This window comes from Equus asinus, chromosome 4 (genome assembly GCF_041296235.1).
Source record: "Equus asinus isolate D_3611 breed Donkey chromosome 4, EquAss-T2T_v2, whole genome shotgun sequence".
NCBI lineage: Eukaryota > Metazoa > Chordata > Mammalia > Perissodactyla > Equidae > Equus > Equus asinus.
In genome coordinates, this window is record NC_091793.1 from 78,193,060 (window position 1) to 78,208,178 (window position 15,119).

The 15,119-nt window shown below is 47.9% G+C and overlaps 1 protein-coding gene across 6 annotated transcripts in view; it reads left to right on the forward strand.

Moving 5' to 3' along the window:
• Positions 1 to 8,554: 8,554 nt before the first annotated feature.
• MGAT5 (alpha-1,6-mannosylglycoprotein 6-beta-N-acetylglucosaminyltransferase) overlaps positions 8,555 to 15,119 on the forward strand; it is a 330,354-nt gene continuing 323,789 nt past the window's right edge. For 3 of the 6 annotated variants that reach the window (XM_044769036.2, XM_070507573.1, XM_070507574.1), the window contains exon 1: positions 8,555 to 8,948. The gene's annotated coding sequence lies outside the window, so the exon portion shown is untranslated. The remainder of the gene's footprint in view (positions 8,949 to 15,119) is intronic. The other 3 variants (XM_044769037.2, XM_070507571.1, XM_070507572.1) reach the window with 3 other exon arrangements.

The following is a 15,119-nucleotide window of genomic DNA, read 5'->3' on the forward strand; positions in this document are numbered from 1 at the left end:
GAAACACAGAAACCGGAACACCCATGGCCGAAACGTCCATAGGAAAATGCCTGTTTCCAAATTAAGTTGGGTAGTCTCACCATTTGCTCTGCTACTGTGTCAAGCCTTGCTTCCAGGGGCGGAAATATTTTACACAAATAGATTGTTAGCAGTGCTGGGAACTGAAGTTTACTCAGTCACTGTGCAAGCCATGGCTTTCAGAGATTTCGACCACGACCCAACGTAAGAAATAAGCTTTCTACTATGACCCAATGCACACCTCCGTAACTGACGCAAGATTTCCACGGCGTAAACACCCCCACCGTGGCTCATTGCTGGCTATCAACCTGATGTCACTGAACCACTGAACATGGAGGTGGGAAGAGAGGCATGCAATCGGCTGCCAGCACACAACTGCTACACACACACAACAGCAACACCACCAGCGAAGATGCTGAACTAGTGTTACAAAGAACACTTGGGGAAACCCTTTCCAAGCTGCAAAATTTGTGAAACAAGGAAAAGAGTCAATGTGCAATACCTGAAGGTATTCTTTGCAGAATTCTCAGGGCTTTTGGAAGCCTGTTTCAGGAAACACCCTCCCTCATAATTTAATCTTCTTTGGGGGATGTTCCAAGAAAGGGGGTCCCTCTGTTTTCATTCACTGCCTTCTCTGATTTTTCTCTGATCCCTCTTTGCTTCAGTTCAGATGACATTTTCTTTGGAAGTAGTTTCTACAAAGCAATAAAAAATCAGGTTTGATATAGTATAAAATGAAGTGTGTGTGTGTGTGTCTGTGTGTTAAAATTCACAAGACTCTAGGCGTCCTGAATAAACGGATGAACGTTGGTAGTTTTCACTTAAGCTTTAAAGTTATTGTGCAAATAAAAGAATTATGTATTGCTGCATAACAAACTACCCTAAAAGTCAGTACCATTCAACAATAAGCATTTATTTCTCACATTTGAGGGTAAGCTTCAGAGACTATCTGCTGTTACCAGAGCTTACTCTTGTTTGTGGAGCAGCTGGAGGCTCCACTCTAAGCTGGGTTTGGGTGGGGCGGCGAGGCTCCACACATCCCTCAGCCATCTCATGGGATGGCCGGTGGAAGCATTACTTTTCATGGCAGTGGCAATCGCTCAAAAGAGCAGGAGGAAACTTGAAAGACCCATTGAGGCTATCATTTTTTCCTCTTTCTATCAGCCAAAGCAAGTCACAGGGCCAAGACCAGAATCCAAGGGTGAGGAAGACACCCTCCCCACAGAGAGAGGGCCCTGTAAAATTACATGACAAAGGACATGGTTGCAAGGAGGGGTAAAGAACTGGGGCCTGTGGTAGACTGAATAATGCATGCCATAGATGTCACTTCCTATCTCTGGAACCTGTGACTATTACCTCAAGTGGCAAAAGGGACTTTACAGATGTGATTAAAATAAGAATTTTTGAGGTGGAGAGATTATTCTGGATTTCTTGGGAGGGGTTCAATGGAATCACAAAGATCCTTATAAGAGGGATGCAGGAGATCAGAGTTAGAAGAAGGATATGGAACAATAGAAGCAGAGGGAGAAAAGGTGATGCGATGTGGGGCCATGAGCCAAGGACAGAGGACAGCCTCCAGAAGCTGGAAAAGGCAAGAAAACAGAATGTCCCCTGCAGCCTGCAGGAGGAATGCAGCCCTGCCAACGTCTTGATTTTAGAGTTCTGACCTCTAAACTGTAAGAGAACAAATTTGTGTTGTTTTAAGCCACTAAACTTGCGGTAATTTGTTATAGCCGCAATTGAAAACAGTACAGATTTGGGTGTCTGGATGTGAGATGTGCTGTAACAAATACCTAAAAATGTGGAAGTGACTTTGGAATTGGGTAATTGGTAGATGTTGGAAGAAGTTGAAGGAGCATTCTAGAAAAAGCCTAGATTGCCTTGAACCGACTGTTAGTAGAAATATGTGTGTTAAAGACTCTGCTGGTGAGAGCTCAGGAGGAATTGAGGAATATATTATTCAAAATTGGAAGGAAGGGACTCTTGTTATACAGTGGCAGGAAGGTTAGATAAATTGTGTCCTATATTTATGTGGAAAGAAGAACTTGTCAGTAATGAACTTAGATATTTAAGTGAGAAGATTTCCAAGAAAAATGTTGAGGGTGCAATCTGGTTTATTCTTATTGCTTGTAGTAAAATGCAAGAAGAAAGAGATAAATTGAGAAAAGAGCTGTTAAGCAAATGGAAGCAGGACTTAATAATTTTGGAAATTCTCATCCCATCCAGATTGCAAAAGAGGCTAAAATTAGGAGATTTACTGTCAGAAAAGCATACTCTGGAGAGAAAGCCAAGGGTGTGACCAGAAAATTTTTTGCTAGTGCCTGGGAAGAAATAAAATGTCACAGTATTCTGTCACAGAGGGCTCTTTGAAGATATTAAGCATGTGACTCATGGATCCCCTCAGGCATCTCATGGGCCTATCAAGGAAAAATCTGTGGAGGAGCCTCTTGTCTAATGGAAGGAATCTCTGTGATATACATAGGAGACCCATAAGATTCTTGACGATGTTATACTAGAAGAAACATTGCCAGATTGAACTGAAAGGGACTGAACATGGACACAATAAAAAAGACTGTTGGGCGCCCAAAATTTCACAGGCAGGAAACAGGTGGATAAAACTATTCAGCTGAAAATGGATGCCACTCTTCATGAAAAGGAAAGATGACTCAGGGTGGACTCTGCAGCTCAGAGAGTACAACCAAGAACCACGGAAGAGTAATCACCAGCCTTAAAAGTTTTTGGAGCTGCATTTCAAAATTTCTTGGCATTGGTGACTCCTTCCTTCCCTCTATTTCATTCCTTTTTGAATAGGAATGTCTATCACTGTTATCCTATGCCTGTCTCACCATTGTACTTAGCGAAGCAGATAACTTGTTTTCTGGTTTCACAGGTCTATGGAGAGAGAGAAATGTTGCCCCACGATGGATCATACCAAGAGGTTCACCCACTCTTGATTTATATGAAGTGATTTGGGATTTTTGAACTGATAATGTTCAGAGAGATTTTGGACTTTGAGTTGATACTGTGAGAGGTTGAGAGTTGGGGGATGTTAGAAAGGGGTGAGTGTATTTTGATGTGGGATGTATGTGAATCTTTGGGAGCCAGAAGGCAGACTGTGGTAAGCTAATTAAGGATCCTCCAGAGATGTTCACAACCTAATAATCCCCAGAACCTGTAAATATTACCTTATATGGCAAAAGGGACTTTGCACTTATGATTGTAATGATCCTTAGATGAGGAGATTATCCTGGATTATCTAAGAGGGCCCTAAATATAATCATAACAGTCCTTATAAGACACAGGCAAAAAGGTCAAAGCATGCACAAGGTAAGGTGATGACAGAAGCAAAGACTGGAGTGATGCATCCAGGAACCAAGGAGTGCCCCAACTTCTAGAAGCCAGAAGAACCAAGGAACAGATTCTTCCTTAAACCCTCCAGAAGGAACTAACTCTGATGACACCTTGATTGTAGTCCTTTAAGATTCATTTTGGACTCTGACTTCCAGAATTGTAAGTAATAAATTTATATTATTTTAAGTCATTAAGTTTGTGGTAATTTGTTACAGTAGCAATTGGAAACTAATATAGGGTCATTAATACAATCTTATGTAGGAATAAACCTAGTTCCCCTGTTTTTATATATAATGTCATCTTAAGCTTTATAATTATTTAAAAAATATACGCTTTTTTTTTTTGAGGATTAGCCCTGAGCTAACATCTGCTGCCAATCCTTCTCTTTTTTGCTAAGGAAGACTGGCCCTGAGCTAACATCCCTGCCCATCCTCCGCCACTTTATATGTGGGATGCCTGCCACAGCATGGCTTGACAAGTAGTGCCATGTCCGCACCTGGGATCTAAACCAGCGAACCCCAGGCTGCTGAAGTGGAAAGTGCGCACTTAACCGCTGCACTACCGGGCCGGCCCCATGGTATTATTTCTAAGGTATGCCATTTGTGAATCTTTGACATTCTCAAATGTGATTTGACTCATATGGGACCAACTTATCTTCCAAAAGAAGGCATCTTTACTTTAAAAATGAAAGTCAGTGAGTAATAGGATCTGAAATACAGAAATGTCCATTATAAGCAACTGTAAACACAGCTTAAAAAGTTAAAGTTAAAAATTATATGTGATAGAACAACAATTATTAATGTAGGAGTGTTGGTAGTCACCAAAGGGAATTTTGCAGTTACAAGTATGGCCCCCTCCCTCTTCGTTTTTGCTGATTAGAAGCCAGGAATTCTACATAACAAAGACAGAAACAGTGGAGAAGGAGAAAAGACAAAAGAAAGAGAGCTGGAGACCTATGGAGCAAGATGCTATAGTGCGGCTGTGTGGCATGATCAAAGTAGACAGAAGGAGAAAGGGGATTTTTAAAATGTATTGCTGTAAATTATATAAATGTATTTAGATGCTCTTTAAAGTTTTCAAGAAATACAGACTAAGAATATAAGCGATCTTGGGCTTTCTTCTGGTTGTTGGAAGCAAGATATATAGTACATATCTGTGATGTTATTTTGGATCCTTCCTCAAGGATCTTTATCCTTTAGGAATGCTTTAGTGTGCAGGTATTAGAAAAGTGGTAAGGTAAATAATACCTTGACAAGTAGAGATTTGTTTCCGTCATATAACAAGAAGCCTGGAGGTACATAGTTGTGGGAATGGTTCTTCAAGGACCCAGGCTCTTTTCATCTTTGTATGCTGGTCATCTGAGTGGCCTTTAAGCTTAGGCTTATACCTCATGTTTGAATGATGGCTGCTGTAGCTGCAGGCATCATGACTTCATTCAGAGGCAGGAGGTACGGGGTGGTCAAGGTGAGAACCTATCTCCTCCTACATCTCTGTTAAAAGGAAATGAATCATCTTTCCCAGAATCCCTCAGTGGACTTACCCTTAGATCTCATTGGCCAGAATTGGGTCACACGCTGCCCCAGCCCCCAGAGAAAATCCACTGGAATGCTCTTCAAAAATGCTGGCATTCAGGGCCGGCCCGGTGGCACAGCAGTTAAGTTCGCATGTTCTGCTTCTCAGGGGCCCAGGGTTCACAGGTACGGACATGGCACTGCTTGGCAAAAGCCATGCTGTGGTAGGCGTCCCACATATAAAGTAGAGGAAGATGGGCACGGATGTTAGCTCAAGGCCAGGCTTCCTCAGCAAAAAAGAGGAGGACTGGCAGTAGTTAGCTCAGGGCTAATCTTCCTCAAAAAAAAAAAAAAAAAAAAATACTGGCATTCCCCTCACGGTGAACTTGGCAGTGCTGAGGCAAATATGTGTCTTCTGGGCCAGCTTGGGGAATGTGGTATTGGAATGGATCAATAGGTCACACTTGATAAATCTATTAGATCATTTCCCTAAATTATTGGATTCCTCCCTCTACATAATACCAGGGTATTTCTGGCATTTCACCTTCATAAGAAGGACTTCAGCATAGACCTTAAAAGCCCAGGCTCTAGAACCAGGCTATCTGATTTGAATCTCAGCTTTACCACTTAAAAGCTGCATGTAGGAAATTGCTGAACCTCTAAATGCCTCAGTTGCCTCTTTTATAAGTGAGGATAATAATACAGATCATATAGGCTTATTCTTAGGATTAAATAACTTAATATATAAAAGTATTTTAAAGAGTGCTTGGCACCTAGTAAGAGCTACATGAGTTCCAGTTAGCATTATTATTTCCCCTGGCCCCCATGAGTCTAGATTTCAGCAGCCAACTGAGCAGATGATTACCACTACGCCTAACTATTCAAGTGAGCACACTGAGTCTAGAATTTTGGTAACTGTCTCCATCTCAATGGATGCAGCCTGATCTAAGTCTATGTTCTTTCTTTTTTGGTCTAGAATTCTCAGAATCTCTTGCCACATGTATTCTCCAGATTTTTGCTTTTACAAGTTAGCAGAATCACACAATTCCTGTGATGGGTAAATCTTCTTCAGAGTTTGTCTTTTCCATTGGTCTCTTGAGGTGTGCCAGGAACTTCATCATTGCCTTTCTTTGGCAAGGGAAGCCAGTAAAGGGCTTGAGGAGTGTGGAGTCATTCAGTCATCTGAATTCTCCCACGCCTTGCCATTCAATCCTCAGGGCCCTACTCTGTTGTAATCAATGCTCTTGGTTTCAAGTAAGAGAGTATTTAGACTGTGAATTTAAGTTACTTTGCAATTCAGCAACCCACAAGATCAAACTGTTTTTAGATTACACCTATCTTGGCCTCCAGCTGCTACAAAAAAGAAATTTTGTTACTATTGTTGTTTGTCTAAATCAGAAGTCACAGAAAATCCTTGGTATATATTTGCACTTTGAGCTGAGAATTTAGGACTTTGACCTGAGAAATTAGGAGCTAGAGCTCATTACTCTCCTTCTTTAAGCTGTCCAACTCCAAAAAAAAAAACCAAAACATTTTATTCCCACAGTCCTTTTTTTTCCCTTTTGCTCTCCAAAGCCCCCAGTACATAGTTGTATATTTTAGTTGTGGGTCCTTCTAGTTGTGGCATGTGGGATACCGCCTCAGCGTGGCTTGATGAGTGGTGCCATGTCCGTGCCCAGGATTCGAACCGATGAAACACTGGGCCGCCTGCAGTGGAGCGGGAGAACTTGACCACTCAGCCACAGGGCCGGCCCCTATGTTACAATCTTAACTATGTAAGAAAAAAGTTGAGATAGTATTAATTTCCCTCAAAGGCACTGCAATTATATCTACAAATAAACAGACTCTATATAATAAAAATTGATTTGTATTGTATAAAATACATATAATGTGTGTACGTATGAATATTACACCTTTATACTTTATTTCTCTATACGCACACACACTTTAAAAAAAAAATACTAAAACAATAACCATCTGTAATATTGTCTATAGCAGTGGGCCCACAAAGTTTAAATGACTGATGTCTTTCAGGAACCTCTAGAAAACCAGGTGGTACAATTAGTAACTTGGCTTCAAAGTGAATCTATTAGGATTAGAATCTGTACCCTCATCCAAAGCACAGAAAGTCCTGGCCACCAGATGTCACCATTCTTCTATTTCCCTCCCAATGGGGAGAGAGCTTGCAACGTTATTTTCTTCCAAGGGACTGAGAGAAATATGTGCCTCCCAACATTCCTGCGATTTCACCAGAAGGTCTTATTAAGAGGAATCCTCCTGCCCACGCAGATTTCATTGTAGTTCTTGAGTGTCGGTCACCTGCACAGTTTCTGACAGCTGAAGATCCAAGTGGCTGATAATTTGGGGCTCGCCTGGTCAGGACATGTTAGAGCCATTTCCTCCAGCCTGAAGTTAAAGGTAGGACTGACCTAATGCATCTAGAGCCTAGAGCCAGCCCAATGCGAGAGAGGACCCGGAGTGTCTTCTGCTAGATTCTGGAGTCAGGAGACCTCCCTAACCAGCTGTGTGGCCCTGAGAGCTCACCTACAAAATTAGGGAGTTGTATTAACTCCTTTCTAGGGTCTAAACATTCCAGGATCCTCAGTTTTTAAATGCCTCTGCTGGGGAAAGGGGGCGGCAGAGGGGGGTGATCTAAGTTCAAGAAAGAAGACCCCAGGGAGGACAGTGAAATAGGAGTGGAAAAATCCTGCAGGGAAGGTAAGGGAAAGCTGAACATAAACCCTCCTACAGTCACCTGACGCAGTGATTGGTTACAGGGCCTGGGACTTGCTAGGGTTATGAACCATGTCATTTCCACCCCTAAGTAATCCACCAGGCCACTCTCCTTCCATTCCAGATTCTACTGCTTAACAACGATCGATAATGCTTAGCCATGTAAATGTACGGCGTTCTCTCTCCAGGGCCCTGGTTGGATTTAATTTGTCATGTCAGTCAATGTTCTCTGCGGTGCCTTTAGGGCATGGGATGTGTTTTATTTCTTTTTGAATTTACAACAGTACAATGTTCAGCTAGCGGTCCAGAGCGTTCATAAAATCAGGGGGCGGGAGGGGGGAAGAGCAAGAGAAATGGAATTCATTTATTGAGCGCCTACTATGTGCCAAGCATTGCTAAATACTTTACATATATTTTATTTAATCTTCAAAATAACCTCATGAAGCAGCATTTATTATGCTCATAAAGAAACTGAATTCAGATGGTTAAGTGGGTTGCCCAAGGTCACAAAAACCAAGTAGCAGAAGCTCATACTGCTTTACACACCCCATTCTTGAAGGAGGAAACTGAGGCTCCGGGGACTTATTAAAGCTGTCTGCACTTGTAGATGGTTGAGCCCAGTCTCGCCTCACTGGGCTTCACAGCTGGAAGGCCCCTGGTGTTTACAGGCCTGCACTGCACCTCCCTGGAGGATGCATTGTCATATTAGCGTTTGCACACTGCCCCTGACCTTGCTAGGATATTATTTATGGCCGCGATCAAACTGTCTCCCTTGCTCCTTTCTCCCTTTGGGCTGCGGAATTGAGAGGTACGGTAGAAGTCCTCTCCGTCAGGGTTGAGAGTTTGCACACGGCCCCTGAGAAGCTGAGGCGTTCCGAATTGGCGGAGCGCTCCGCCGGGGAGGGCGGGGAGTTTGCCGAACGTCCCTGGCTGGGATCCCTTCCTTCGAGAGCCGCGAGCCCAGAAGCGGGGTGAAGTTGGAGAGGTCGGGCAGGAGAGGGTTGGAAGAAATTGAGGACAGACCTCCCCCGCCGATCGGCTGAACCCCCAAAGAGCGTCTCTGCCGCGTCCGGGCCGAGTGTGGACGCGCCGCGCGCGGCCCCGCCAGGGCTGGGAGTTTGCAGACCGTCCCTGCCGAGGCCCGCTCGGCGGCGGCCCTGCGGCTCCCGCGGCAGCCCCGGGCGGCCCCGGGCGCGTTCGAGCCCAGGTTGCCGCGCCTCAGGCTCAGGGCGCCGCGACCCCTTCCCCGCCGCCCTGGGCCCCGCGGGGACGGCGGCTGGCGGGCGGTCCCGGCTGCTGCTGTTGCTGCTGCTGCTGCCGCTGCCCAACAAGGAGGTGAGAGCCACTGGGTCGGGACGATCGCGTCGAAGCTCGCCATCCCCGCAGGGAGATGCACGCAGAGGGGACCGCTGAGGGCGCGAGGAGCTGGGCGCGGGCGGGGAGAGCCGGCACCGAGGGCGGCGCGGCCGGGGGCTTCCGCTTGCTGCCCCTCTGCTGACTGCGTGGGTGCCCCGGCCGCCGCCGCTCTGCGGGACCGAGGAGTGCAGCCGGGGACGCGCCTTGAGTCGCCCACCTGCCCGGGGCAGCCTCTCCCCAGGGAGACTGCAGGCCCCCCGGGCCCGTAGGGAGGGGGCTTGTGGGCTTTTCAAGGGACCGTCCAGACGAGGCTTTGGTTGCGCGGGCTGGAGGCAAACGGGCGAGGATGGCAGATGGGCGCTCGGACCGCGGCAGAGCCTGGTGGGGTCACGCTGCCGGGGTGGGCCGGGCTGGGGTCCCCGGGACCTGGGCGCGCAGGGCGGGCTCAGCAACCGGCCAGTGGAGCGGCAGAAGGGAGGCTGGTCCCGGGCTCCAGGGCAGGAGGGATGCGGTGGGCGGGCGCTCTGGTCCGGAGGACCAGGGAAGCCCAAGGGTGCCCCCCACCCCTTGGGGACCGCCGCCGGGCCGCAGTCTCGTCAGTGCTCCCCAAGGCTGCCTGGCCAGAGAGGCTGCGAGGAGCGCAGAGCCCACACCCGCGCGCACACTCCCCGAGAGCATGCTCAGTGCGGCCCTGGGAACTTCCTGCCGAGTCGCTAGCCTCCCGGGCCCCCTCCCGGCCCCCTCCAGGCCGGCGGCTCGCAAAGTTGGCGGCAGCGGGGCGCGCGAGGGGTCGGAGGGGTGGGCGCGCGCCTGTCGCCTTCTCGCGCCCCCGGCCCCTGCCTCGCTTTTGCCCGGCTCCAGGCGCTGTTTTCGGCGGCCACCCCTGCGGCTGGGAATGGGGGCGTGCGTGTCATCCCCGGCTCCCCGAGGCCAGGTCCGAGGCCGCGTGGCCAGAGGCCTGGCGGTGCGGCCCTGCCAGGTGGACCCGCTCGCGGCGCGCTCGCCGCGCGCACGGACCCGATTCCCGGACTGGGTGGAAGGGGGTGTGTGAGCCCGGGGACGTTAGCTCACACGCTCGCTGTCACACACACAAAGCCGCGGTTTCATAGCTACCGCGCGGAAGAGGAAAGAGGTGGCGCTTGCATTGTCCACCCGCGTTTAGAGCGCCAACAGGGCGCTCGGCGCCTGGGGGGCTGCGGGAACCAGGCGATGCATATGGTTTTCAGAGATGCCCGAGTCGAGGTCTAGGGCCCGGTACTCCCTCGCACTGACTGCCAGGCCCGGCCCAGGGCGGAGGGCACTGTCTGCACCTAGCTTTGGCGGCCCAGTTAGGGAAGGTTGGGCACTTATGGGGCTGCGAAGTTGGGGAGGGGAAAGCTGAGGTTTTTGTGGGGTTCGGGTGGGATGGCAACAGTGCACCTGTAAACACGCTCGGATCCAAGTGTTGAGAGGCAGGGTCTCATTCTAAAGAGAGGCGAGCGCGACGCTGGTGCTGCCTGCCCCGGTTCATTGTCAGGACCTGAGCGACTTGGTTGGTTTTTACTCCCAGAGAAGCTCCTCAGTGTATATTAGCTGCTGTGTCACCCGCATCCTGAGTCTTGAGGCAGGATTAGAATTCCCTTGTTTCTGACTCAGCAAGGTCACAAAACAGTTTTTCAGGATGGGCAAACTGTCAGACATTTGTCTCGATTAGTGGCTTTTCACCACTCACCTCGCCTTCTTTCCTACAAATTCTTTTTGGTGTTATTGTTCGGGGCTGAGATAGGCACTCTCAAATTTGTTTGGCTCTGTTAGGATTAGAGCAAAGCTCCCCTTTCTAGAGGCCTTTTTAGTTTTCTCCATTTACCAACTTGATGTTTATGCCTGAAGTGGAGAGGCCCTGACAAACAAGGTGATGGAGGAGGGGGAAGAGTGTGACCTTCTTGTACCTTTTAGGGGCTGGGAGGAGAGAAGAAGGGAGCTGCTCTGCCTGTTTCCTGACTTTGGCAGAGCTGGGTGCCTGGATGAAAGATTTGCGCTTTTCGTTTCGTCTCGTCCTTTGTTCCAGCCTGCCTTTCCAGTCTGGGACACTTGTGACTGGAGTCCCTGGGAGAAAGGAGTCTTCAGACCTGTTTTGGGCCTTTGCAGGGTTCACCTCCACACAAGCAGCTGCCAGTGGGTTTTAAGGCGGACTGCAGTGGCAGGAGGGCTGGGGGCTCTGCCCACATCTGCCAGTGGCATCTGTGTTCCAGCCGCTGCTGCAAAGCAGCTCTTGGGCTTTTGAATCTCCTCAGCAGTGCGCATTTCAAGTGCTTTGTGTTTGGAAGTGTGAATACAGTACTTGTGTATATATATATTCACACATCCGGATACGTTTTTATCAGGGAGCATGTGCATATGCAGTGTTCTTTGGTGGCATCTTGGAGCTGCAAGGGACCTCTGGAGATCATAGGAATTCAGATTTTCTCCCTTCCCGTTCAGTTTTCTGTTTAAAAATAACCAGCCAGCCTTCTGCCCAGCTGGCCTCCAAAAGCATCCAAATGCCAGAGTCCCCCTGTGACTCCAGCCGAGGGGGAGGCCTTCAGCTCCTTCCCTGAGAAGTGTGGCTCCTCAGGATCTGTTTTAGATGTCACTCGGACGCTTGACATGACTTTTCCTAATGCTCCACATGGCTCGGGATGTAAGTCACTGCAGAGTCACTGTCAGATTGATTTTGGCAGGAGACAGGCAGTTGACCAGTGTCTCCTGCAGAGACGTCTAGAAAACTGCAAAGAACAGTCATCAGTAAGACTTGGGTTGGAGAGTTCACATCCTTACACGCTCTCTTGTCTTCCAGGCAGGTGGTTGCTCTGCTCCTTCTGAAAGAGGCTTAAAGTAAAATAAGTGAGGCTCATTTATTCCCTCCTCCTTGTGTGTCTTGGCCTCCTGGCTCTCAGAGGGTGGGTGGCATTTGGGGGTGGCATTCTGTGTTGATGTTACTATAGTGGTGTCAGGAGAGCATGTGCTGTCAGCAGCCTTGTTGTCCCTGGGGGTTTGTTATGGTGCATGTGAAAGTTTGGGGAAGGGGTCCCGGTGTCAGGTGAACAGTTAACAGGTAGTTTTGCCTGGAGGAAGGTGGATGTGTTCCTGAATCCAGATGCTTTAAAAAAGGAGAGGAAATAATTTTATAATTGGGGCAGAGTGCCACATCGGTGACAGTTGAGAGTTTGGGGTCAGAAATAAATTTGGTGCTTGTCAGTGCACGTTTTACTAGGTTGCCTTTCAAGTTCATAACTGCTTTGAAGTAGAGATTCACCCTTGATGGCCAGAAGATGGCTATCCTTTTTCATTTCTGTTGGAAATTGGGTGAAGATCTCCCAACCTAGTCTTCTTAATTTCTGATCTAAGCCATGTCCCTCTTCTATCTTGCCTGCTGTGTCAACATCAAAAATTCGAGCACAGTCGTGACCTCTGTGCCTGCTGCAGGTGTGTGTACTCCTCGAGTGTCGAGCAGCCACCAAGAGCCATGCACTGTGCTGGCACTGGGGATAAAGATGTCCTCCTTCAAAATTACCTTCTCACTTTTAATTTCTCTGACCTTCTCTTTGACTGTGTTAATGCAAACTAATAGGTCTTGGAAGGCTGCCAAGGTGGGTCCCAGGAGCCTTAGGACTGTAACCATGTTCTCAGCTGGAAGAGTTGGGACTTGGGCTGGGTTTGCTCATTCTTTTATTTATTTATCTGTTTTTTCATTGCTACAATTAAATGCATCCTTCCCCTACTTTGTCACATCTGGAAGGTTGTATGTGTGCATGAGAGAGGTTGGAGAAATTGCTTTATTTCTTCACGATCTCACAGCTCTCTTGCCTGAACACATAACCTTCTGGAAAGAGAAGAGGAGCCCTCCTGTCGGGGCCCTTTGTCTGGACTCAAAAATCTGCACGGGCAAGGAGGTAAGCTATTGAGGCTGGGTTTGGCAGGAGCAGTTCTTCCTGGCAACTGGCACCCCCACTGTCATGCCTGTGTTAATGCTTCTGGACCTTGGCCCTCAGCTGGGGCAGTTATCTAGGCTGGCTGAGGAGTATTCCTCCACTCTGTGGCCCGTGAACTCAGGAGTGAGGTGTATCCAAGTACTAGGTTCCTTGTGAGTTAGTTGCTGGTGTTTGCAATTGATTTTCCTTAAAAAAAAAAACAAAAAACTCAGCACTTTAAGGTTATTTCTAGAATGATAACAGCCTCACTTTTTTGTGTCTCTCTGTGATTTTCATGGCTGGCCCTTGAGGGAATGTATGCCGCCCACCCACTCCTATCTAAGCTCCACTCCTTAGTGTTGTAGTTCTGAGCAGACGGCTTGTAAGTCCTGTCATGCTGGTAAGATGCTTTTTATAAGTATCCTACACAGAGCAGTCTTTCACTGTAATCGTTGTGGATCTCTCTCATGTCTCAGTCCATGTATGGGAGTAGGTTGTATTGGTGATCAGCATAGAGATGGTATGTCTTGGTGTAGAAATGTCAAGAATGGGTGTGCAAGAAAATAGGAGTGATGGTGATGAAAAAGTTAATCTTCTGTAATTGACATGATTGCAAATGCGGCTTTTGTATTTCATTTACTCCTCACTACAACACTGAGGTTGATTACATTGTTATTCCCAGTTATACATAGGGAAACTGAGACACTGTGGGGTTGTCAACCTGGCCCAGGTCACGCACAGCTAGCAAGTGGCAGGGCGAGGATTCGGACCCAGGTGGTCTTGGTCCAGAGCCCATGTTAGATTGACTGTGCTTAGTCATTAAGGCTAGCAAGCTCAGCCTGTACTAGCTAGCACCTTCTTTCCAACCATGGCCAAGGGGAGTCATAGACACTCAGGGGTTGGAAGGGACCTCAGAGAGATCCTTCCAGATCCCTTCTCTTTCTCTCTGAGGTCATGGAGGTACAGAGAGGTTGAAGGACTTGCTAGAAGTCTCAGCAGCAGGCAGCCGTGACAAAGCTGGGCCTCAGTTCTGATCCTTGGTCCCACAGGAACAATTGATAACAACTGGTAACAGATGTGTGCCTGCTTTGTTTTAGAAGTGATCTGGGAAGAGAATGTGACGGTCATTTGGCATCTGTCCCTCCCACTCCTAGCACCCCCTGTGGCCTCACACCCAATTTCAGCTTGGAATCCAGTGGGGAGCAAGTGGGTGTGTCCAGGTCCCTTCACCATCCCCATATAGGAGAATCTAAGCAACTTACTTGCCTTTAAGTGAGCTAGTTCCTTTCTCATGTCACCTTTTAAGCTTGACATCTTAAGAATACAGTCTGGGGGGCCAGCTGGTGGCGCAGCAGTTAAGTGTGCACGTTCCACTTCAGCGGCCCAGGGTTCACTGTTTCGGATCCCGGGTGTGGACATGGCACTGCTTGTCAAGCTGTGCTGTGGTAGGCGTCCCACATATAAAGTAGAGGAAGATGGGCACGGATGTTAGCTCAAGGCGTCTTCCTCAGCAGAAACAGGAGGATTGACAGCAGTTAACTCAGGGCTAATCTTTCTCAAAAAAAAAAAAATATATAGTCTAGGCTGGATTTTACATTTCACTCTTGAATTCTCTCTCTCTCTGTCTGTCTGTTTCCGTGTCTTAGGGCTCCTGGCCCCTCTTAGCATTGATTTCTACTCTTTGGGTGCATGGGGTGAGCAAGGGGTAACCTGGCAGAGCCGTCAGGGCTGTTCCGTAACAGTTCCAGTAAAGGGCTGGTGAGCACATTCCCACGGTGTCTGTGGAATCCTAGAAAGATTGCCGAGGCCCTGTAAAATGCTCTCCTGACCACTGGGATCATCAGACTTTGTGGAATTTCCCCTCTGTGCATAACGACAAGCACCATTTCCTTTCATTTTATTCCTTACATATGACCAGGATTGCATCAGACACATCAGGACTCTCACCTGCTCCTGAATCTAGACATTTCTGGTTAATAAATAGTCCCTCACTGCTCAAGGAGTTTAAAGTCGAGGCCTGGTCAGGGCCCGCACAGAAGAGTTCACTGCAGTCATAAAGCAATATGCAAGTGAAGAGCATCTTAATTCAGCCCATCTGACACGTTGGGCCTCAGTTCTTCTGTTGAAATGTAAGAAAGGATTGAATGAGTGCCAAAGTTCTCTTCAGTCCTAATGTTGTATAATCCCATACGCGTGGCTAAGGAGGTGTAGAATAAAGAAA